Source organism: Argopecten irradians, chromosome 9 (genome assembly GCF_041381155.1).
Source record: "Argopecten irradians isolate NY chromosome 9, Ai_NY, whole genome shotgun sequence".
In the NCBI taxonomy this organism is placed as follows: domain Eukaryota; kingdom Metazoa; phylum Mollusca; class Bivalvia; order Pectinida; family Pectinidae; genus Argopecten; species Argopecten irradians.
Window position 1 is genome coordinate 33,624,708 of NC_091142.1, and position 27,602 is coordinate 33,652,309.

Sequence of the window (27,602 nt, forward strand, 5' to 3'; positions counted from 1 at the left end):
TGACAATTCATCATCAAACACACTGACAATTGCGATTAAGAACAATATCAGTGTTTGTTTTTGATTGAATAGCATGGGGAAAAAAGTTACTTTTGATAACGACTGTCAGTCTGTTATCCTATTAAACCTCTACGAGTACTTCATTTTAGTACAGTTCATTCCGTTTCAAGTAATCCTAACTGTTGTTCAATGGTAGGACTATCCCCTACAATTTTTCACTATTGCAATACTAACGGGGAGCAGGATTTATAATAAATTCAATCACTGCCTCTGCCAGGGATCGAACACAGTACCTCTGGATTACTAGTCTGACGCTTAATCGATCGAGCTAGAGAAGTTCTCTCTAGTGGAATGGTTAATGTTGCTAGTATTGACCAGGGTTACAACTGCTATTGTGGAGGGAGGGGGCACTATTGGGATATAGTTTAACTAATGCAGACTATAATTGCAATGGTATTGCATTCTGGATTCTCTTTAATTCAGTCTGAATTGGACGGCATGTCATACATCTGGTGCAGTGTTCATTTAGAGTTACTTCCCTTTGCTAGTGTCAGTGACAATGGGACTGATTCACATACCACGTGATACCCGATAATGGCGTTGAAATGACGTTAGCACAGGATATCATCTTTTGACGTCATTCCATCACCGAATTAATAGAAACAATAGTCTTGCACACACCTTGTCAGGTATCACATGGTACATGAATTTAAAAGTCCCATTCATGATCAAACAAACTGACATTGAGAACAATGTCAGTGTTTGTTTTTGATTGAATAGCATGGGGAAAAAGTGACTTTTGATAACAACTATTAGTCTGTTATCGTATCAAACCTGTGCGAGTACTTCATTTTGGTCCAATTCATTCCGTTGCAGGTAATCCTGACTGGCATTTAATGGTAGAATTACTACTGCAATTTTTTTCTATTTGGGGGGGGGGGGGCATTATTGGGATAGTTTAACTAATGCAGACTACTATTGCAATGGTATTGCATTCTTAATTCTATTAAATTCAGTCTATAAATTGGACTTCTTCTCGTACATCTGGAGCAATTTTAGTTTAGAGTTACTTCCCTTTGCTAGTGTCAGTGACAATGGAACTAATTCAAGTACCATGTGATAACCAAGGGGGGGGACTTATTATCTCTAGTGGTAATTGAATGCAGCTCTTTGTAATCTTCCCGCTGAAATAGCTTTAGCGTGGAATATCATATTTTGATGTCATTCCATCACATAGTCCCCCTCAAACCTTGTCAGGTATCACATGGTACATGGATTTAAAAGTCTCGTTCATGATCAAACTCACTGACATTGAGAACAATGTCAGTGTTTGTTTTTGATTGAATAGCATGGGGAAAAAGTGACTTTTGATAACGACTGTTAGTCTGTTATCCTATCAATTAAACCTCTGCGAGTACTTCATTTTAGTACAGTTCATTCCGTTTCAAGTAATCCTAACTGTTGTTCAATGGTAGGACTATCCCCTACAATTTTTCACTATTGCAATACTAACGGGGAGCAGGATTTATAATAAATTCAATCACTGCCTCTGCCAGAGATCGAACACAGTACCTCTGGATTACTAGTCTGACGCTTAATCGATCGAGCTAGAGAAGTTCTCTCTAGTGGAATGGTTAATGTTGCTAGTATTGACCAGGGTTACAACTGCTATTGTGGAGGGAGGGGGCACTATTGGGATATAGTTTAACTAATGCAGACTATAATTGCAATGGTATTGCATTCTGGGTTCTCTTTAATTCAGTCTGAATTGGACGGCATGTCATACATCTGGTGCAGTGTTCATTAAGAGTTACTTCCCTTTGCTAGTGTCAGTGACAATGGGACTGATTCACATACCACGTGATACCCGATAATGGCGTTGAAATGACGTTAGCACAGGATATCATCTTTTGACGTCATTCCATCACCGAATTAATAGAAACAATAGTCCTGCACACACCTTGTCAGGTATCACATGGTACATGAATTTAAAAGTCCCATTCATGATCAAACAAACTGACATTGAGAACAATGTCAGTGTTTGTTTTTGATTGAATAGCATGGGGAAAAAGTGACTTTTGATAACAACTATTAGTCTGTTATCGTATCAAACCTGTGCGAGTACTTCATTTTGGTCCAATTCATTCCGTTGCAGGTAATCCTGACTGGCATTTAATGGTAGAATTACTACTGCAATTTTTTTCTATTTGGGGGGGGGGGGGGGCATTATTGGGATAGTTTAACTAATGCAGACTACTATTGCAATGGTATTGCATTCTTAATTCTATTAAATTCAGTCTATAAATTGGACTTCTTCTCGTACATCTGGAGCAATTTTAGTTTAGAGTTACTTCCCTTTGCTAGTGTCAGTGACAATGGAACTAATTCAAGTACCATGTGATAACCAAGGGGGGGACTTATTATCTCTAGTGGTAATTGAATGCAGCTCTTTGTAATCTTCCCGCTGAAATAGCTTTAGCGTGGAATATCATATTTTGATGTCATTCCATCACATAGTCCCCCTCAAACCTTGTCAGGTATCACATGGTACATGGATTTAAAAGCTCGTTCATGATCAAACTCACTGACATTGAGAACAATGTCAGTGTTTGTTTTTGATTGAATAGCATGGGGAAAAAGTGACTTTTGATAACGACTGTTAGTCTGTTATCCTATCAATTAAACCTCTGCGAGTACTTCATTTTAGTACAGTTCATTCCGTTTCAAGTAATCCTAACTGTTGTTCAATGGTAGGACTATCCCCTACAATTTTTCACTATTGCAATACTAACGGGGAGCAGGATTTATAATAAATTCAATCACTGCCTCTGCCAGAGATCGAACACAGTACCTCTGGATTACTAGTCTGACGCTTAATCGATCGAGCTAGAGAAGTTCTCTCTAGTGGAATGGTTAATGTTGCTAGTATTGACCAGGGTTACAACTGCTATTGTGGAGGGAGGGGGCACTATTGGGATATAGTTTAACTAATGCAGACTATAATTGCAATGGTATTGCATTCTGGGTTCTCTTTAATTCAGTCTGAATTGGACGGCATGTCATACATCTGGTGCAGTGTTCATTAAGAGTTACTTCCCTTTGCTAGTGTCAGTGACAATGGGACTGATTCACATACCACGTGATACCCGATAATGGCGTTGAAATGACGTTAGCACAGGATATCATCTTTTGACGTCATTCCATCACCGAATTAATAGAAACAATAGTCCTGCACACACCTTGTCAGGTATCACATGGTACATGAATTTAAAAGTCCCATTCATGATCAAACAAACTGACATTGAGAACAATGTCAGTGTTTGTTTTTGATTGAATAGCATGGGGAAAAAGTGACTTTTGATAACAACTATTAGTCTGTTATCGTATCAAACCTGTGCGAGTACTTCATTTTGGTCCAATTCATTCCGTTGCAGGTAATCCTGACTGGCATTTAATGGTAGAATTACTACTGCAATTTTTTTCTATGGGGGGGGGGGGGGGGGGCATTATTGGGATAGTTTAACTAATGCAGACTACTATTGCAATGGTATTGCATTCTTAATTCTATTAAATTCAGTCTATAAATTGGACTTCTTCTCGTACATCTGGAGCAATTTTAGTTTAGAGTTACTTCCCTTTGCTAGTGTCAGTGACAATGGAACTAATTCAAGTACCATGTGATAACCAAGGGGGGGGGGGGGGGGCTTATTATCTCTAGTGGTAATTGAATGCAGCTCTTTGTAATCTTCCCGCTGAAATAGCTTTAGCGTGGAATATCATATTTTGATGTCATTCCATCACATAGTCCCCCTCAAACCTTGTCAGGTATCACATGGTACATGGATTTAAAAGTCTCATTCATGATCAAACTCACTGACATTGAGAACAATGTCAGTGTTTGTTTTTGATTGAATAGCATGGGGAAAAAGTGACTTTTGATAACGACTGTTAGTCTGTTATCCTATCAATTAAACCTCTGCGAGTATTACATTTTAGTCCAGTTCCTACAATTTTAACTATTGCAATACTATTTCTATTCGGGGTAACCACTATTGGGATAGTTGAACTTATGCAGACTGCAATAGCAATAGTGTTGTAATGGTATTGCTTTCTGATTTATATTCAATTGCAAGAATCAGTCGCCATGCTGTAGTTGGTTTAGAGTTCTTCAATGTATCTTATAGAAGTGTTCATAATTCTGCCTAAAATCTATAACGTTTTGGAAGAGTTTGGAAATGGAAATGGTTTGTTAGTAACTTCACATAAAGGTTAATATTGTGTTTCATTGCATTGCTCATTTCCTACTTTGTTTTATATATATATAGAGAGAGAGCCAACACAAAATAAATAACATCTTTAATGACATGAACTCAACCCAAAAACAAATATCAAGAGTTGAATACACACATGCCATAGACCACATCTCCAACTGAAATAAAATGGGAAATATGACTTCCGGGACCACCTCTACCACACAAATCCATCACAAATGTCAAGGATATCGTTACTGCTTTTATACAAGTGTTTTGAGTTTACTAATGACATGAATTCAACCCAAAATCAAATACCACGAGTTGAATGTACACTCGATATATATGATTTCCCTCACTCGATATAAATGATTTCCCTAACGGAAGTAACACAATAAATATGCTACGCCCTTGCCCCTAAAAATCTTACTGACCCTCTACGCCTAAATTAACCAATATTGTTTCAAAATAAATTAACCAATACTGCCCAATATAGCATGCTACAAAGTTAAGGAAGTATGTTACAGTTGTAATATATAGACCTGTGTATATTAGACTCTGGATAATATGGCGATCCCTATCACATCAACTATAACTTAATATTACGGAGCATAACAGGAAGGAAAAGCACCACGAGAGAGTCAGTCACATATAGATAAGCACTCCCTTATAATCTCTGGCTTCCGGCCGGCCGGGCCTCAACATTATCGATTCCAGTATAGTATCCCGTCTCTTCATTTGACTCCATTTTTTACCACCAAAATGTCATAAGTTTTATCATATCAATTTGGCCTGAGGAAAACCGCTGGATGGGCGAAACATGAAGTTGTTGTTGCGTTTATATGCTGGGAGGCGGTAATTTCTCTCTATAATCACTACCATACACATAAAGCAGGAGTGTACCCTTTTTATTGCCTTCGTGTTCTTGCCCAAGTGCCTATAATTAGTTATAATGTCCGGCTTTTGTTTCATAGATTGGCTTTTTTCAACGATCTAGATTGATATTTACATCCAAACAGGCCTTTCTCTACAAGGTCATTCCTTACTAATGTTCCATGGCCAACCCAACACAACTTAACACATAATTTCCTGACAAATGTGTTCAATATTAACCATATGTGGTATTGAACTACGATAGATTTTAACTAAAAACAACAGTGTCATATTCTTGTAACACCTTAACTTCATCCTCTTCCTACCTAATTTTAAATTCTCATAAAGATGATTTTGGTCCATCTCTAACTTCAACAAGTTATGCTCTACCTATCCTACATGTGTACTTATATCCACCCAGCCAGTTCTAATTCTTCCCTTCCACAACAACAACAATCTACCCGGAGCCTGATCAACCTTCAGGCCATCCATATTTCATCCCACTACTCCTGACCCAGTAAAAAGAACATTTACGATGATCACACCATTTCAATAGGCTGTTTTACACCTTAAATCTGCAGTAAATAGAATAACAACAAAAATAAAATGAACATATCTCAAATTAAAATCTCGAGTCTATCCCTAGACATCATGTTAGTAGACTGTCAACATGCAATATTGCTGATGAGGTAAAAATCGTAGAAATCCCGCAAGAATACGCTTTAATTATGTGTGTTCGATGAAGTGGATCATCCCTTTGAAGTTGTGTCGCGCGCCAGTGGCTCGTGTTCTATGGGAACAGTGCAGTGTGTGCACGATCGTATCAATGGAAGAACGCTATACGAAACAAGAAAGTGCAGCCATATCAATGTTTTATAACGGCAGACAAGGTGGCGACAGACAGCCATCGTTGGACCAATTAAAACGAGTGTTATGAAAACAGCTAACAGCTTGTGTAGTTGCCACACTCAGATGAACACCGCTGTTACAATCTGGGAGTCCTTGTTGGAGGCTGACAGAACTTTCTACACGACAAACCTAGGACAGGGCAAAGATGCAAAGATGCTATCAATAAAGATCAAACCGTCCCATCATCTAGTGAGCTATAGGTAAACAAATTACCCAAATGGCCCCAGGTATCACACGTGATACTGGTGTCTGCAGCCTACTATCATTTCAAGGTTGTCAACGTCAAACACATTATGCAGCCCATTTAGCAAGCACTTTAATGTATTCTTTGTAAATTCCAAAGAATTTTATATAACATGTGTCAACTGCCATCAATAAAGATATTTACCCAGATATTCTAGCATTGTAAATGGGCTGTATTTTTTATCAGACTTGATGCTATTAACTGGTAGATGATTTTTTTTTAATTTCAAATCTAATTATCACAGAGAAATCAAAGTAATCGTGGTGTTGTGTTTCTTTTCATGCTTTTGCTTTGAATATCATCTGCATGCCCTACTTACATAAGGCTGATATCACTCCATCTGTACCCACAGCTGTTCCCCTACAATCTGGGACCTGATGGGCGTGGTTTACTCTCCTCCAAAATGGTGGCATGTGTCATGTGACAGCAAATATGGACAGTACAGTACAGCGTGACAACACTACAATTTGACTGGGTGAGTTTTTTTAATTTTTAATTGCGATTAAATACCATTTTACCTATAATTCCTCTGATTTTCTGTCTTGTATGATTGTGGTATTTCACGCAGAATTCCCAAGTACCTTACCAAAAAGACAATATTGGTATACTGATATCACGCTCTAAGTACACTGGATATCTTTTACAGATTTCAAAATCAGGACAACATGTTGATTATCCAAAAGGCCTTAAAACACATTGATCAAATGTGGCATATTTAAGTCTCCATGCAACATGAAGGGAACAGCTAGGCTTTTTAGAGTTTTTTTGTTTGTCTCAAGCACAAAACATCAACACCATGCAGTGAGCCAAATATCAACAATATCTTCCAAATATTTTGGAAGCTAACCAAATTAAAGCATATTTACATTTCTCCTCTTCACATAGATAAAGGGAGGTCATCCATGCTGTGACAAACAGCGGGTTGGACAACTTATAACATCCTTAACATGTATCTGATATCTCCTTACAATATATAAATCATGTGATTTAATATATCAGATATTGATAGTTGTAGAATCGGTGAGAACAAAAAGCAATCTTCCTCTTAAAAAACTTAGAAGCAATCTTCCTCTAGCTGATGTTTGTCAAAGAATTGAGAAATAACCAGGACCATCTCTGTGCACTCTGTGACCAAATACTGTCAGAGGGCCTAAAAACTCATTTACCTTGACCCTAGATAATTTGTCCTTGTCAACGATAGACAATTACTCCAAAGGGTGGCCAAGTACACCAGGACAATCCACTAACGACAAAATCTTCACCAAAATATCTGTTTCTCAGCAACACCATCTGAAAAAAACTTTATTTTCCAATCCAATATTGTAGAAGTGTTGGTCCCTGCTTACTTAGTCATTGTGTAATCTGTCGTCCCACAACTGTTCACACCACTACCTGGCTCTAATGGATTCCATCATAGATCAGTGTGAAGCCAGCTGAATCAGCAAGTTTCTATTCAAACTTTTAATTGGAGACCTGAAATATGAATGTTCTTCGTCTGATTAATCAGTTCCAAACTTTGTCTTTTTTGGAACAAATCCTTTGGTGAAATATTTAGGAGAGGACTTAATTGTAACAAAAAACTATAAACCTGAAAAATTAACAACTGCCTTGAATTTTGTACTCTGTCAACCTTCCACTCAGCAAAACACAATCAACTTGTCCGTTTATTAGTCAAAGTTTATTAAACTCATTATTCTCCAAAATACAATTCCGCTTCTTCATTCTGGTAACTATATGGAATCCATGAAAGTAAATGTGTCACCTACAACCAAAAACCAGCAACATTCAACTACAATTTGGTTAGAATTCGGCAGTACAGAGCTGGCACTTTGCGTAAAAAAAGAATTTGTATAGAAGCCAATTTTCTATCTAAATAAACACTAACCTTGACCTTAATTTGCACCTGAAAACAAATCTAGTGCACATTGATGTCTAAGACTAGATAAATCGGACCTTAGTAAATGATTTATATATAGTTATCACAGTGAATCTAATTTCCTTTTGTTAATGTGACCTTGACCTTATACACCATAACACCTCAGCATGACCCCGATGGTTAGCCAATCAGCGTGTCGCCTATGGAATCTTCGGTGTGGTTGATTCATTCCGAAGTGTGAACGGATAATAGTACGTCCCAAGATGTTCCAATTCTAGGCCAGAGGTCATGCTGAGGTGACCTCCAGCGGGGCATCGTTAGATCTTGTATTGGAGCGTAACGTAGAGAGTATCGTAGTGGAGCGGAATTACAAGTCTAATTTTAATTAGATTGAATAGAAAAAGTTCTGGTATTAAACTTTTGTTAATATTTTGCATATCAATAGGGAAATGATTGTTCTTTCTAAATCAGGCAGAAAAATGGTGGTCCGTGTGCTTATTTTTTTGCCCCATTTGAATATTTTTTATTTTTCTATATTTTAGAGTAAAAAATAAAAGTGCTCAATTTACCATTACAAGAGGCCCATGGGCCTTAACGGTCACCTGAGTTAGAATATATAATGAAACAAATAATGAAACAAATTAAAGACATATAAACACTATATGCTGGGCCTTGAAGTTGGTCAGTGATTTATAAATTTGACTTTTTAGACTATGAAGAGTATTTGCTTCCATCAAACGTGAACTTCAAGGTATTTTTTGAAATTTTAATCAATTTGACCCTGTTTGGTCCTGCCCCTCTGGTCCCCCAGGGGGTCATCGTGGGCGGATATGGATGTTAAAATGCTATATCTTAGGCTTATAATTCTAATCAAGTTTGACTAATTTCCTACGAAAATTGGGCAAATAATGTTCACAAATATGTTTTTCCTATATAAACTATAGTAAACTTGAGCCCTCCCCAGGGGGTAAAGTGAGACCCCAAGGTCATATAATTTACAATTTTTATAAAACACCTGAAGACCTTTCCATCCATAATTATTTGATTCTACTATATCCACAATTTTAGAAGATTTTTGAAGTTTTAGCCTATTTGACCCTTTTTTAGTCCCGTCCCTCTGCCCCCAGGGGGTCGGCCAGAACCAACGTGGATATGATATTAAAATGCTATCTCAGGCTAATAATTCTAACCAAGTTTGACTCATTTCCTATGAAAATTGAGCAAAATATGCTCATTAATGTGTTTTTCCCATATAAACTATAGTAAACTTGACCCCCTCCCCAAGGGGAAACAGGAGACCCCAGGGTCATATAATTTACAATTTTTATAAAGAAACTTTAAGACCTTTTCATCTATAAAGTGTATTTGATTATACCATTTCCAGACTTTTAAAAGAATATTTTTGAAGTTTTAGCCTATTTGACCCTTTTTTAGCCCCGCCCCTCTGCCCCCAGGGGGTCGGCCAGGACCAATGTGGATATGATATTAAAATGCTATCTCAGGCTAATAATTCTAACCAAGTTTGACTCATTTCCTATGAAAATTGAGCAAAATATGCTCATTAATGTGTTTTTCCTATATAAACTATAGTAAACTTGACCCCCTCCCCAAGGGGAAACAGGAGACCCCAGGGTCATATAATTTACAATTTTTATAAAGAAACTTTAAGACCTTTTCATCTATAAAGTGTATTTGATTATACCATTTCCAGACTTTTAAACGAATATTTTTGAAGTTTTAGCCCATTTGACCTTTTTTGGCCCCGCCCCTCTGCCCCCAGGGGGTCGGCCTGGACCAATATGGATATGATATTAAAATGCTATCTCAGGCTAATAATACTAACCAAGTTTGACTCGTTTCCAATGAAAATTGAGCAAAAAATGCTCATAAATGTGTTTTCCCTATATAAACTATGGTAAACTTGACCCCCTCCCCAGGGGGAAACATGAGACCCTAGGGTCATATAATTCACAATTTTTGTAAACGACCTTAAGACCTTTCTATTTATGAAAAGTATTTGTTTCTACCATTTCCAGAATTTCAGAAGAAGATTTTTGAAGTTTTAGCCCATTTGACCCTTTTTTAGCCCGCCCCTCTGCCCCTAGGGGGTCGGCCAGAACCAATGTGGATATAATATTAAAATGCTATCTCAGGCTAATAATTCTAACCAAGTTTGACTCGTTTCCAATGAAAATTGAGCAAAAAATGCTCATAAATGTGTTTTCCCTATATAAACTATAGTAAACTTGACCCCCTCCCCAGGAGGAAACGTGAGACCCCAGGGTCATATAATTCACAATTTTTGTAAAGGACCTTAAGACCATTCTACTTATGAAAAGTATTTGATTCTACCATTTCCAGAATTTCAGAAGAAGATTTTTGAAGTTTTAGCCTATTTGACCCCTTTTGACCCCGCCCCTAAGGCCCCTGAGGGTCAGTCATAGAAAATTTGTTAATAGGATTAAATGGCCATCTCATACTGATAATTCTGACAACATTTGACTCATTTCCTATTACAAATGACCAAATAATGCGCAAAAATGTGTTTTCTCAATATAAAGTATAGTAAACTTAACCCCCTCCCCAGGGGGGAAACTAGAGACCCCAGGGTCATATAATTCACAATTTTTGTAAAGGACCTTAAGACCTTTCTATCTATGAAGAGTATTTGATTCTACCACATCTGTGAGTAGAGAAGAAGATTTTTGAAATTTTACTCAATTTTACCCCTTTTGGCCCCTCCCACAGCCCCCTGGGGGGTGGGGACCATATAATTCACAATTTTGATTGGCCTTATGCCTTAGAAGGTTTGTGCAAAATTTCATTGAAATTGCTTCAGCAGTTTTGGAGAAGAAGTCGAAAAAGTAAATTGTTTACGGACATACGACGGACGACGGACGACGCACGACGGACGACGCACGACGCACGACGACGGACAAAAGGCGATTAGAATAGGTCACTTGAGACTTCGTCTCAGGTGACCTAAAAATGTAAAATTAAAGTGACAAAGGTGTATCATTTCATACATTAATGCTCAATATTTTAATTACCACGAACCTAGCAAAGATTAACTCGATACAGCTAAAAATGCAGGCGCAGTGATGATTTAAGTAAAAACAATTTCAGTAAAAAATGGTAAAACTGTGTCTCGATCTACTCAAAGCGAAAAAAAGACACAATTTTAAAAAAATGGCCGCCAAATTTGGCGACCATTTCTTAAAATCCCTATATAAACAAGAGGCCCAAGGGCCTTAACGGTCATCTGACTCATGGCACAAAACAACAGTCACAGTATAATGGAGTGGTTAACAATTAATATAAGCAATACACGGAACTTTTTTTTGAATATGTAAGTTTCTAAAATAGGTAAAGGTCATTTGTTGAACAAACTTGGTAGCCCTTCATCCATATATGGTATTAACCCATTCAAGGATGAAGGAGGAGTCGGATTTCAAAGCCAAATATCAGCAAAGCTTCCATTTTGGACCCCTGATGTTCTATCTCCATGGGTCTTACCTCGTCCTTTATAAAATATGTTCCCCCTTCTGAGCCCTGCCCCTCTGTCCCCTAGGGTCTTGCCTAACTCGTTTATATTAAATATGATTGTCCTTCTCCAGTAATGTTTCACACAAAATATGGATGCATGAATCCACTCAAGGGTTAGGAAGGAGTAGGCTTTTAAAGCAAAATTTAATCAAAATTCCCCATTCTGAGCCCCGCCCCTCTGTCCCCAGGGGTCGGACCTAACTTGTTTATATAAAATATGACAGTCCTTCCTCTACGATCTTTTACGAAAAATATGGATGAAATCCACTAAAGGGTTAAAGAGAATTTTAAAGCTAAAACAAGTACTCATTGTAATGGACACTAATACATAATCCCCCAAATGACCCCCTCCCCATCTCCACCTGCGACAAATTAAGAATACAGTTGCACAGTATATGAACATTTTGAAAGAAATTTTGAGGTACTTTTACATTCTATGAATTGCAGACGAAAATTTGAAAACAGGAGGTTTGCCCAGCAAAAATCTTTCCCCAATAATGTTTCACACCAAATATGGATGAAATCCATCCAAGGATGAAGGAGGAGTAGGATTTTAAAGCTAAAATTAAGAAAATTTGCCCTGTTTGGGGCCCCACCCCTCAGCCCCTAGGGGTCGGACCAGGCTCATTTCTATAAAATATGACTGTCCTTCCCTAATGATGTTTCACACCAAATATGGATGAAATCAATCCAAGGATGAAGGAGGAGTAGGATTTTAAAGCTTAAAATAAGAAAATTTGCCCTTTTGGGGCCCCACCCCTCAGCCCCTAGGAGTTGGTCCAAGCTCATTTATATAAAACATCAATAATCAATATTAAGGTGGTTCGATACAGTTAGGCCTAAAAAATTCCCCTCGTTTAATTTTCTTTAAAATTTGCTCACTGAAAGATTGGTTGATCAACTGTTTATTAAGGCTTTTATTTGAAATTTGACCGTGCGGTTTTGGAAATATTGTACTCTCAATAACCCTACTTTACCGTCTGTTTTTCTCAAAATACAATTTTACACACATATATTCAAAGCTTGATAATTGACTGAAATATTACAAACAACAACATTTTTTATCTTTAATATGTAAGTTTATATGGCTATCAATGACCTCAATGTCGTTTCCACTCTTAAAAATACAATACTTGTGAATTTTTCACGCGAATGCCCCATCAAGGACTCCCTGTAACAATCCCACATCAAGGATTCCTCGTAACAATCCCCCATCAAGGATTCCTCGTAACAATCCCCCATCAAGGATTCCCTGTAACAATCCCCCATCAAAGACTCCATGTAACAATCCCCCATCAAGGACTCCCTGTAACAATCCCCCATCAAGGATTCCTCGTAACAATCCCCCATCAAGGACTCCCTGTAACAATCCCCCATCAAAGACTCCCTGTAATAATCCCCCATAAAGGATTCCCTGTAACAATCCCCCATCAAGGACTCCCCGTAACAATCCCCCACCCCCATCAAGGATTCCCCGTAACAATTCCCCATCAAGGATTCCTCGTATCAATCTCCCATCAAGGATTCCCCGTAACAATCCCCCATCAAGGACTGACTCCCTGTAACAATCCCCCATCAAGGATTCCCCATAACAATCCCCCTAAAGGATTCCCGCTGTAACAATCCCCCATCAAGGACTCCCCGTAACAATCCCCCTTCAAGGATTCCCTGTAACAATCCCGCATTCTGCAGTAATGTCCTCTACAAACCTAATTTTTTTCCCGATTCCATCATGTTTAGATTCCATTTAGTACAAATTCCTACTATTCCCCCAATATGTAACCAACCATATACCGATTCCCACTTTTACTATTTCTCTCGTGCACCTTTTCCCCCTTGTACTAATTTCATCCTGTACAAATTCTCCTTATGCAAATTATATCCTGTATCAGTTCCCTATTGTACCAATTAAATCTTGTATTGATTCACTCTTGCACCAATTAAATTTTGTATTGATTCCCTCTTGTACCAATTTAATCCCTGTATCAATTCCTTCTTGTACTAATTAAATCTTGTATCAATTCCTTCTTGTACTAATTAAATCTTGTATCAATTCCTTCTTGTACTAATTAAATCTTGTATCAATTCCTTCTTGTACAAATTAAATCTTGTATCAATTCCTTCTTGTACTAAATCTTGTATCAATTCCCTCTTGTACTAATTAAATCTTGTATCAATTCCTTCTTGTACTAATTAAATCTTGTATCAATTCCTTCTTGTACTAATTAAATCTTGTATCAATTCCTTCTTGTACTAATTAAATCTTGTATCAATTCCTTCTTGTACAAATTAAATCTTGTATCAATTCCTTCTTGTACTAATTAAATCTTGTATCAATTCCTTCTTGTACTAATTAAATCTTGTATCAATTCCTTCTTGTACTAATTAAATCTTGTATCAATTCCTTCTTGTACTAATTAAATCTTGTATCAATTCCTTCTTGTACTAATTAAATCTTGTATCAATTCCTTCTTGTACTAATTAAATCTTGTATCAATTCCTTCTTGTACTAATTAAATCTTGTATCAATTCCTTCTTGTACAAATTAAATCTTGTATCAATTCCTTCTTGCACTAATTATATCTTGTATCAATTCCTTCTTGTACTAATTAAATCTTGTATCAGTTCCTTCTTGTACTAATTAAATCTTGTATCAATTCCTTCTTGTACTAATTAATTAAATCTTGTATCAATTCCTTCTTGTACTAATTAAATCTTGTATCAATTCCTTCTTTACTAATTAAATCTTGTATCAATTCCTTCTTGTACTAATTAAATCTTGTATCAATTCCTTCTTGTACTAATTAAATCTTGTATCAATTCCTTCTTGTACTAATTATATCTTGTATCAATTCCTCTTGTACTAATTATATCTTGTATCAATTCCTTCTTGTAAATTAAATCTTGTATCAATTCCTTCTTGTACTAATTAAATCTTGTATCAATTCCTTCTTGTACTAATTAAATCTTGTATCAATCCCTTCTTGTACTATTAATCTTGTATCAAATCCTTCTTGTACTAATTAAATCTTGTAATAATTCCTTCTTGTACAAATTAAATCTTGTATCAATTCCTTCTTGTACTAATTAAATCTTGTATCAATTCCTTCTTGTACAAATTAAATCTTGTATCAATTCCTCTTGTACTAATTTTATCAATCCCTCTTGTACTAATTATATCTTGTATCAATTCCTTCTTGTACTAATTAAATCTTGTATTCCAATCAATTCCTTCTTGTACTAATTAAATCTTGTATCAATCTTGTAAATCAATTCCTTCTTTACTCAATTAATTGAATCAAATGTACTAATTAAATCTTGTATCAATTCCCTTCTTGTACTAATTAAATCTTGTATCAATTCCTTGTACTAATTAAATCTTGTCTTGTAAAATCTTGTATCAATTCCTTGTATCAATTCCCCTTGAAACTAAATCTTTGTAAATCTTGGATTCCCTCAGGGTGTACTAGATTAGATCTTGTTTCATAATTCACAGTTCTTGTTACCTGATTTAAATCCTGTAGGATCCCTTCTTGTACTAATTAAATCTTGTATATCTTCACTGTACACAATTTTAGTATGATTTTTGAAAGATCTTTTAACTTCTTGACCCTTTGTAGTCAATTCCATCTGTAGCCAATTCAGCCAGGATTCCCCTCTTGTATAATTATATCTAAAATGCTATTCCTTCTTGCTACTAATTAAATAAAATAGTATGACTCATTTCCTTCTTGAAATTGAGCAAAAAATGCTCTTAATATCAATTTCCTATTTAAACTATAGTAAACTTGACCCCTCCCATCTTGAAACAAGAGACCCCTACTTGTATCTTGTATCAATCCCTTCTTGTACTAATTATCTTGTATCAATCGCTTCTTGTACTGAATTAAATCTTGTATCAATTCCTTCTTGGTTAAAGTTTTAGCCTATTTGACCCCTTTTGACCCCGCCTCTAAGGCCCCCTGGGGGTCAGTTATAGAAAAATTGTTAATAGGATTAAATGGCCATCTCATACTGATAATTCTGACAACATTTGACTCATTTCCTACAACAAATGACCAAATAATGCGCAAAAAATGTGTTTTCTCAATATAAAGTATAGTAAACTTAACCCCCTCCCCAGGAGGAAACTAGAGACCCCAGGGTCATATAATTCACAATTTTTGTAAAGGACCTTAAGACCTTTCTATCTATGAAGAGTATTTGATTCTACCACATCTGTGAGTAGAGAAGAAGATTTTTGAAATTTTACTCAATTTTACCCTTTTTGCCCCTCCCACAGCCCCCTGGGGGGTGGGGACCATATAATTCACAATTTTGATTTGCCTTATGCCTTAGAAGGTTTGTGCAAAATATCATTGAAATTGCTTCAGCAGTTTTGGAGAAGAAGTCGAAAATGTAAATTGTTTACGGACATACGACGGACGACGCACGACGCACGACGCAGGACGACGGACAAAAGGCGATTAGAATAGGTCACTTGAGACTTCGTCTCAGGTGACCTAATAAATCTTGTATCAATTCCTTCTTGTACTAATTAAATCTTGTATCAATTCCTTCTTGTACTAATTAAATCTTGTATCAATTCCTTCTTGTACAAATTAAATCTTGTATCAATTCCTTCTTCACACACACATGTACTTATTCCCTATTTGTACTGACCCCTCACACATGTACATGTACCCCTCACACATGTACAGTACTGACCCCTCACACATGTACTTATTACTTACTTTATTCCCCTGATCAGTACTGACCCCTCACACATGTACTTATTACTGACCCCTCATCAGTACTGACCCCTCACACATGTACTTATTCCCCATCAGTACTGACCCCTCACACATGTACTTATTCCCCATCAGTACTGACCCCTCACACATGTACTTATTCCCCATCAGTACTGACCCCTCACACATGTACTTATTCCCCATCAGTACTGACCCCTCACACATGTACTTATTCCCTATCAGTACTGACCCCTCACACATGTACTTATTCACCTATCAGTACTGACCCCTCACACATGTACTTATTCCCCATCAGTACTGACCCCTCACACATGTACTTATTCCCCCATCAGTCCTGACCCCTCACACATGTACTTATTCACCTATCAGTACTGACCCCTCACACATGTACTTATTCCCCATCAGTACTGACCCCTCACACATGTACTTATTCCCCATCAGTACTGACCCCTCACACATGTACTTATTCACCTATCAGTACTGACCCCTCACACATGTACTTATTCCCTATCAGTACTGACCCCTCACACATGTACTTATTCACCTATCAGTACTGACCCCTCACACATGTACTTATTCACCCATCAGTACTGACCCCTCACACATGTACTTATTCCCCATCAGTACTGACCCCTCACACATGTACTTATTCCCCATCAGTACTGACCCCTCACACATGTACTTATTCACCTATCAGTACTGACCCCTCACACATGTACTTATTCCCCATCAGTACTGACCCCTCACACATGTACTTATTCACCTATCAGTACTGACCCCTCACACATGTACTTATTCCCCCATCAGTACTGACCCCTCACACATGTACTTATTCACCTATCAGTACTGACCCCTCACACATGTACTTATTCCCCATCAGTACTGACCCCTCACACATGTACTTATTCACCATCAGTACTGACCCCTCACACATGTACTTATTCCCCATCAGTACTGACCCCTCACACATGTACTTATTCACCATCAGTACTGACCCCTCACACATGTACTTATTCACCTATCAGTACTGACCCCTCACACATGTACTTATTCACCTATCAGTACTGACCCCTCACACATGTACTTATTCCCCATCAGTACTGACCCCTCACACATGTACTTATTCACCTATCAGTACTGACCCCTCACACATGTACTTATTCCCCATCAGTACTGACCCCTCACACATGTACTTATTCACCTATCAGTACTGACCCCTCACACATGTACTTATTCACCTATCAGTACTGACCCCTCACACATGTACTTATTCCCCATCAGTACTGACCCCTCACACATGTACTTATTCACCTATCAGTACTGACCCCTCACACATGTACTTATTCCCCCATCAGTCCTGACCCCTCACACATGTACTTATTCACCTATCAGTACTGACCCCTCACACATGTACTTATTCACCTATCAGTACTGACCCCTCACACATGTACTTATTCCCATCAGTACTGACCCCTCACACATGTACTTATTCACCCATCAGTACTGACCCCTCACACATGTACTTATTCCCCATCAGTACTGACCCCTCACACATGTACTTATTCACCTATCAGTACTGACCCCTCACACATGTACTTATTCACCTATCAGTACTGACCCCTCACACATGTACTTATTCACCTATCAGTACTGACCCCTCACACATGTACTTATTCCCCATCAGTACTGACCCCTCACACATGTACTTATTCCCTATCAGTACTGACCCCTCACACATGTACTTATTCACCTATCAGTACTGACCCCTCACACATGTACTTATTCCCCATCAGTACTGACCCCTCACACATGTACTTATTCACCATCAGTACTGACCCCTCACACATGTACTTATTCCCATCAGTACTGACCCCTCACACATGTACTTATTCACCATCAGTACTGACCCCTCACACATGTACTTATTCACCTATCAGTACTGACCCCTCACACATGTACTTATTCACCATCAGTACTGACCCCTCACACATGTACTTATTCACCATCAGTACTGACCCCTCACACATGTACTTATTCACCTATCAGTACTGACCCCTCACACATGTACTTATTCCCCATCAGTACTGACCCCTCACACATGTACTTATTCACCTATCAGTACTGACCCCTCACACATATACTTATTCCCCATCAGTACTGACCCCTCACACATGTACTTATTCACCTATCAGTACTGACCCCCTCACGTACTTATTCACCATCAGTACTGACCCCTCACACATGTACTTATTCACCATCAGTACTGACCCCTCACACATGTACTTATTCACCTATCAGTACTGACCCCTCACACATGTACTTATTCACCATCAGTACTGACCCCTCACACATGTACTTATTCACCATAAGTACTGACCCCTCACACATGTACTTATTCACCTATCAGTACTGACCCCTCACACATGTACTTATTCACCTATCAGTACTGACCTCTCACACATGTACTTATTCCCCATCAGTACTGACCCCTCACACATGTACTTATTCACCATCAGTCTGACCTCCACATGTACTTATTCACCATCAGTACTGACACATGTACTTATTCCCATCAGTCCTGACCCCTCACACATGTACTTATTCCCATCAGTACTGACCCCTCACACATGTACTTATTCACCATCAGTACTGACCCCTCACACATGTACTTATTCACCATCAGTACTGACCCCTCACACATGTACTTATTCACCATCAGTACTGACCCCTCACACATGTACTTATTCACCATCAGTACTGACCCCTCACACATGTACTTATTCCCATCAGTACTGACCCCTCACACATGTACTATTCCCCATCAGTCCTGACCCTCACACATGTACTTATTCACCATCAGTACTGACCCCCTCACACATGTACTTATTCCCCATCAGTACTGACCCCTTTCACCCCTCTCCTAACATACATCTTTGCATGACTTTAAATACAATTTATCAGCATCATCCATTTATAACCATGTTTACAAATTTTTATAACTTCTCTTTCTCATCAATAAATTTGTCATCACATCATTCAATAAACGATAAGTAGAATTCATGATAAACACATTAATGATATTAAGAAATCAAATCATACCTGTATATTCCATGGTCTATTTGTTCTTTCTTCGGGGTGAAATATTGTCTAGGAAATTACTGCGGAATTCACAATTACCTCCCCTATACCATTATCCAATAGGGCTGATAAGCTATCAGAAAGTCCTTTCTACAAGGAGAAATGTTTTTATACTGGAGCTGTGTTGTAACATGTACATATGTGCCTTATAATTTTTGTTTACCTCCCAGAATACACCGAGGCACCCTGAGCTGAGAAACCAAAGCATGTACCATAGAAACTCTGCTAAAACAATAGGTAGGAAACATCTCCTACCACCAGTCATCAGCAAGCCCTTATCTGATGTCAAAGCCAAGTTTTGATAGTGACTTGTATACACACAATGTATCAGCTGGTTACTCTCTCAAAGATAACAATCACTATGTTATTGTACTACATAACGTTATACTTAGCTATTCACAGCAACTTAAGACATTCTGGGGTCTTAAGAAGCTGAAAATATCTGCTGATGAAAGAAGAAGTTGATGGACATCATCAGAAGCATATAAAACTCCTTATAATGAAACATCTTGAATATATACATCAAATCAAGTAGATTTCAGCAAATTTTGCCATTTTGCCAACAAAATACTGACTACGCAAAATAGAAAGTTGAAATCCTAAATCATCAAAATCACAAGTCCATTAAACTTCTGCATGCAACAAAAGACAAAGCAGACTGACAACTAATCTAAAACAGCCTCACAATGATCATTCAGGTTTTTGATACTAGTGGTAGCCCAAAACCACCAAAATATTGGAAGGACATTTTTAGGCTAGTGGTCTGATGGATCACCAAGAAAACATAAGTTCCATTTGATAGCTGTCAAATGACCTACGCAACTGATTTGCCCTAGATCACATTTGCAGCTTCATTTATGACATTATATCATGACCTCATTCAAATAGACATAAGACATAAAGTCTAGATATAAAGGGTTAAAATATAGGTCACGGTGACATACTTTTGGTACAAATTACCTGCTCCTGGATAACTTGTCAAATTAAGTCATCAAATGAATGAAAGATTCTAAAGACCACATAACTGATTATTTCAATAAGGTAGAAATGTAGGTCACAGTGATCTAATTTTTATACAACCATAACATCAGGTTACAATGACATATGTTGTTAGGGAGATATAGGACAATAAAATATATATGACCTACTTATGGTCCACTTAATAGAATATCATCTTAAATTACTTAGGTGATATAGTGATCATAGTCTGGAGTTCCAGACTAAAAAGATAGACAGGCACAACTTAGACAATATGGACATCGGTAGACCAGGAGGACCAAAAGTCTGTATTGACCTGAAATCATGTACAACCTTTAGTAACGATTATATAATCCATGACTTTAGGCCAAAAGTGACCCCTATCCCATTCATTCCAATGGAAGAGGTCTCTTTTTCTTTCCTGTTAATAATTAAGTTTCCAAATAATGGTGATAAGACAAATCCTATTTATTAATTCAGATGATTCCAATATGCAGTATGTTGAAAATCAAACATACACATGTATTTTACATAATTCAAGAAAGCAGGCCTAGAAAAACTAACAATGGTGGCAGCAAAGAGCTGTCACCAGTAATTTTATTTGTATCCATTCTTGATTTTGAATTGATTTTATCGTGATCAATGTCATAGGTCAAACTATCTGTTATTAGGTGAATGTATGGCACAAAGCCCATTTGACAGCCTTTCACCTGTGTACAAACACAGTATGCTGTTTACGATAAGACTTCTCCAATTTGGTCCAAATCTTATCTATCCACAACAAACACCAAACTAACTTCATTTCTGTCTGTTACACAATATTATCACTCGATTTCTTGTTTTATAGATGCATTCAACCACAAAAATAATATTAACATAATAATCTGGACAAGATGACCACTTTGATAGTTTGACCAGCCGAACGTTTATTACACAGAGTTACAGTTTGACACTGCTGAATCTTTTGTTTAAGTTACTGTCACCATTAATTGTGATGGAGAAAATATTCAAATGTGTGTTTCTTTCAATCGATTGGAATAACAATGACGGAGGTAAAAATTCAGAGCTTTTTCTCACTTCTTTGGGAATGGGGCTCATCTTTGAATTTGGGAAAATGCACGATAAACTAAGATTTGGGAAAAAAATTAAAATATGAAATAAAGCATGACAAATAAGATTTTTTTATATTTCCAGTGTAGTTTATGTACTTTTCTGAAGCCAATTCACAAATATTTAAAGCCTTAACCAGCTAAGTCCATGCAATATTTTGGATAGTTTTCAAGAAACTCTGATTTTGGGCAATTTAAGGCTTGAATTGGGAAATATTTAGGGGCTTTGCCATGGAGAATGGGGCCAAAAATCCTCTCCAAATAATGATGAAAAAAGGCCTGAAATTGGTGTGAAAAGATGGTTGATTATGGAAGACAACAATATTAAAGTCATTAAATCATTTCAATCTTAAAGGGTTAAGCTATAGTCATTTGATAATCAAAGGTTAATACTCGGTGGGTACAAAGATTATAGGAGTGTAACTGTGAAAATCATAAAGTGACATATCGTTTTGCATTTTCATATGATAACCAGACCCAGCGACACTATCGCCCACCCCTACAGGATAATGACAATTAACGAAGGATCGCTAGGTCAGTCCCCTGCTTTCACCTCAAGATGCTCACAAAAAATGTCTTCCTAATAATATCAGAAATATTATTAAGAGCCGAGGAAATAGGTCATCACTGCCCGTGGTGGTATCCATGGGTCACATTCTGAAGTCTTCATCCTTTATTGAAGCCTTATATAGATCATATGAGATCAATTACATTCTGTTAGCAACAGGATGTACACTATATACAGTCTGAACAATGACCCTAGTTATAGAAACACTCCATACAATTCTCTCAATCTTGTTATACTATTTTTTAACTTATCATTATCTCAAAGCTTTTTTCTTATATTTTTATTTCTGTATTTTCATTCAATTTATACAACTTATTTATCATTATTCAACTTTCCCCCCATCATTCTACTTTTCCGAATCCCTCTGATTATTTTAGACTTATCCTTTTCATTCTATCTTTTACTTTCTGTATTTATACCCTTAGTTTAAAGATGCTAGTAGCCGATAGGTCACAAACAATATACCATTCATTTCAACAATAATAATTTGTCTGCTCCTGTTTTTGATACAGAAAAATCACCAATCATCAGTTGTGTAGCATATCTGTAAATAGTTTCTTTTGTAGCACTCAGAATTCTCTGGTCCTGTCATTTCTTCTCAATGTTTTTTTTTAGCTTACCCTGATTTCACTCCATCATTCACTTACTATTTAAAGGTCATCCAAAAATTAATCAGCAGTTTTCTTTCTTAAATCAACAAAAGTTTCTATTAACTTGTTTGAATGTTTCTTTCACATATTGCAAGCTGTCTTGAATAAAGTATTTATTGACCTGTTTTTTTTTTTTTCAATGAAAATATTGAAATAAAACTTTAGATAATAAATTCTTCATCTGTCTGGATAGATGAAGATACATCCTAGTTATCATTATTTTGATATGTGTATATCATTATTAACTGGTTACCCCGCTAATCCAAACACATTGTTCATGTTATAGCATGTCCAAAAGGATTTAGGAACCTTCCGTTGGCTAATTTGATCTGGCAAATTTCAAATTGACATTCCTCAAGGATAAATTACCTTAGAAGGTTGAAAATCATCATGACAATAAAATTTTGAACCTTTATGAAAGTTGTCTTCATAAGAAACTGCTATATCTTAAAAATTATCTGCATGATAAAAAGATTCTATAACCTGTTATAATAGCTCAAAAAGAATCATACAATGTCTGCATGCTAACTTCATTTGTCAGTCACTAAGAAAGGATGTTCACACATCAGGGTGTTCAGGCGATCACCATCTTTATTTCTATATAAATTCAGCAACAATGACAAAAAAGTATGAAATAAGTCTTTAATTCTACCCAAGCAACCTTCAAAATAACATTTTTCACCTAAACTTGATCAAACTTATGCCATTTTGTCAGGAAAGTAACTCAGATTTTCTAATTTGATACAAAATAAATATCTTCATCAAAATTAATCTCCACTGATTGGCTTGGCTTTACATGCAACATGAAATATGTTTTGCAATGAAAATTCATTAGAATTAATTAAATTATTTTGTTCTCCATACCCTGAAACTTTTCTGAATAAAACAATAAATTTACAAGGTTGTATTGTCCCTGAACTCGATGAATCAACCAGAAACTCTGACAGGAAAGAATCTGTGGGATTTGTAAATGTGTCATTAAACAGCTAAGGATCCGCATGATTTGTAAATGTGTTATTAAACAGCTAAGGATCCGCATGATTTGTAAATGTGTCATTAAACAGCTAAGGATCCGCATGATTTGTAAATGTGTCATTAAACAGCTAAGGATCCGCATGATTTGTAAATGTGTCATTAAACAAATATATGATCATTTGAGATTCTCAGTGATTTCAAAATGTTTTTGTTCTCATCAAAAGCTATAGTCATTTGAGATTCTCAGAGTTTTTTTTTTTTTTTTTAAGTCAAGGTCAACAAGACAAGGACAAACATGAAACAAATATTCCCGCCATCCAGCCCTGACAGTAGTACTGTATAAAGAATGTCAGTTAAACATTATATGGTCCCCAATACCATAAGCATGTCCAAAAAAGCTATTTATAGCCGCAATTTTAATACTCATGAATTCCTAGCTTTTTAATGAGTTACCAACCATTGTTGAGAGAATTACTAATCATAGTTTTAATTTTAACAAAGTCAATTAACACATAAAAATAATATGTGACATCACAACCAGAATATTATCAATACAGTGTAATTGAAATGGGATCAGTCCAAACCAACAAGTTGTGATCTACACAATTTCACATTAATTCAGTGTTGTCAGTAACAGTGTTTCAAATACTTATCATATATCGTACAAGCTTGTATGTGCATTTGAATGCACAAACATTTTGGAACATGATTGTGTGGGAACATGATTGTGTGGGAACATGATTGTGTGTGGGAACATGATTGTGTGGGAACATGATTGTGTGGGAACATGATTGTGTGGGAACATGATTGTGTGGGAACATGATTGTGTGGGAACATGATTGTGTGGGAACATGATTGTGTGGGAACATGATTGTGTGGGAACATGATTGTGTGGGAACATGATTGTGTGGGAACATGATTGTGTGGGAAATGATTGGAATTGTGTGGGAACATGATTTGTGGAACTGATGTGTGGAACATGATTGTGTGGGAACATGATGATTGTGTGGGAACATGATTGTGTGGGAACATGATTGTGTGGGAATATGATTGTGTGGGAACATGATTGTGTGGGAACATGATTGTGTGTGGAAATGATTGTGTGGGAACATGATTGTATGGAACATGATTGTGTGGGAATATGATTGTGTGGGAACATGATTGTGTGGGAACATGATTGTGTGGGAACATGATTGTGTGGGAACATGATTGTGTGGGAACATGATTGTGTGGAACATGATTGTGTGGAACATGATTGTGTGGGAACATGATTGTGTGGGAACATGATTGTGTGGGAACATGATTGTGTGGGAACATGATTGTGTGGAACATGATTGTGTGGAACATGATTGTGTGGAACATGATTGTGTTGGAACATGATGTGTGGGAACATGATTGTGTGTGGAACATGATTGTGTGGGAACATGATTGTGTGGAACATGATTGTGTGGAACATGATTGTGTGGGAACATGATTGTGTGGAACATGATTGTGTGGGAAATGATTGTGTTGGAAATGATTGTGTGGAACATGATTGTGTGGGAAATGATTGTGTGGGAATATGATTGTGGGGAACATGATTGTGTGAACATGATTGTTGGAAGTTGTATGGGAATATATGATTGTGTCAGAAAATTATTGTGTGGGAACATGATAGTGTTAGAAAATGATTGTGTGGGAACATGATTGTATGGGAACATGGTTGTGTGGGAACATGGTTGTGTGGGAACATGGTTGTGTGAGAATGTTATGTATGATTATATGAATGCTGTGTTATGTACTATTTCGTACATATTATCTAATGAGTATTATTTTATCTGTTACAGACTCTACGTACACGTATGTATACATGTACATGAAATGCTGATTGAAAACAGTAATAATTGGGTTTGAATGGAAGTATAATGACAAAAGAAGACGGATTGTGTATACCTCACACCCTCACCTTCATCAGGGACCTCATCTAACCCAGCAACAAAAACAAGGATTCTGTAAGTTTTAAATTAAATATTAAATTCCCAAAAATGTCAACTGACGTTTTAATTTAGCGATTACTGTTTTCTGATAGTTGTTTTGTGGTTTGTCGGACCGGCTCGTGCACTTATTGTTGCAAGATGAAATTGTTTGTTTAACTCAATGAAATACAATTAAAAAATAAACAAGTAAAGTTTTTCTCTTTCCATGCCTTGCATGATTCATATTATTTTATATTTGTAAATGTATAATAAATAACAGTTTGTATACTGTAGACTTAAAAATTACGTAGTCGAAATTTAAGTAGTCGTTATTATAAATTTCAACGTGTTCGACAGAAAAAAGAACGTTTTTAGTTCGTTTTCTTGTCGACAGAAGTGACAGCCGAATATGTTCAATTGTCCATTTCATCTTTCTAGTCGATATGTTGGAGAAGTAATATGCTCTAAAAACCACTTTAAAATTAATAATTGGCAATGGAAACATTTTCAGTGGGGAGTTATATGTGTGTGTATTAAAACCACTACGACTATTTTGGATGACAAAACATTTCATCGTCTGAATTTTACCTTTTATCGGAGGAATCGCTGCCAGCAGTTGCAGATGCAGAAAAAATATGCCCGCCAAGTATCGCTCTAAATTTAAAGACGGTAGCTGATTGGATAATAAATACTTTATAAATTTTATCAAAAATAGTAATGTCATTTAGAAAACTAAAATATTTAATATACTATATTCCGTAAAGATATTATAGTATTATAATTACTTTTTATGATTTTTTCGCTAAACTATGTACGAAAGCATTGTCATTTCATTGGATATTATTTTTAGACTACTGTAAGAGTACACCATGTAAACAAACACACACGTGTGCGTGTTTGTGAGTGGCGGAAACTTTGTGTAAGCCGAACCCAGACACAAATCCAATCTTCATAACAAATTTAATTTTTCATTATCATGCCAAAGACCAAGGAAAATGATTTTCCTGATTTTTTTTATCAAATGTAAATTAAGATTATAGACAATCAATAATTTTGATGATATTTTTTCCATAGAACTGTTCTTGGCTTAAATTATGCTCCAGTGTTACTTTCATGACCTTTGCTTTTGACCCTTTCATCCTTGTTTTCAATGAAGACCACCCGATTCATGTACATGTAAATAGGGGCATGGATCGGGTTTTTACATGAATATGTAGATTGTATTTAATATATGTTCTGGTTTGGAATGATATTTTGTTAGTAATATCGACTTTTTAAAATCAATGTAGAAGATGCATGTTTCATTTTTTCAGTCATTTAAATATTTATGTGGATATAGATCAAAACGTCTCTCAGTCGAAGGGAAATAACCCTGTTTGGCTTATCCAGATTCACAGATATGCCTCCGTTTGGAAATTCATCAATTTTAGATCAAAGTCTAATAAATTAATCGCAAAAAAGGCTTGGACAGTAACCCAAGTTCAATACAATCAAAACAACTTACTTATTTCATGTCGTCATATCAAATCTTTTTGGATTAGATTTAAACATATTTTTTTTCAATAAAAAAGTTTTATCAATAAATCCTTTACATTGTAACATTAAATAGTATAAATATTCCTTCCACAAATTTTCGGCCTTTGGCCATCTTCAGGTACATAGAAACACAAGAAAAGCTAGGTGAAATCCATCTTGAACGTTTTGATATGATACATTTACATTGTAGTCTATACAGGGTTGGTACAAATTGGAGGGCTGTCGTTTGACACTCATAACTTAC

General features: G+C 36.5%; 1 protein-coding gene and 1 long non-coding RNA gene across 8 annotated transcripts in view; one reads left to right on the forward strand and one right to left on the reverse strand.

Moving 5' to 3' along the window:
• The window catches only part of LOC138332125 (lactose-binding lectin l-2-like), a 387,766-nt gene that overhangs the window by 193,925 nt on the left and 166,239 nt on the right, over positions 1-27,602 (forward strand). The gene's annotated exons all lie outside the window — the stretch shown is intronic.
• LOC138332120 (uncharacterized) lies at positions 3,504-26,472 on the reverse strand. The gene is made up of 3 exons (XR_011209773.1): positions 26,411-26,472; positions 19,549-19,677; positions 3,504-7,749 (listed from the first exon to the last, which is right to left on the reverse strand). It is a non-coding gene; the product is annotated as an uncharacterized lncRNA (long non-coding RNA).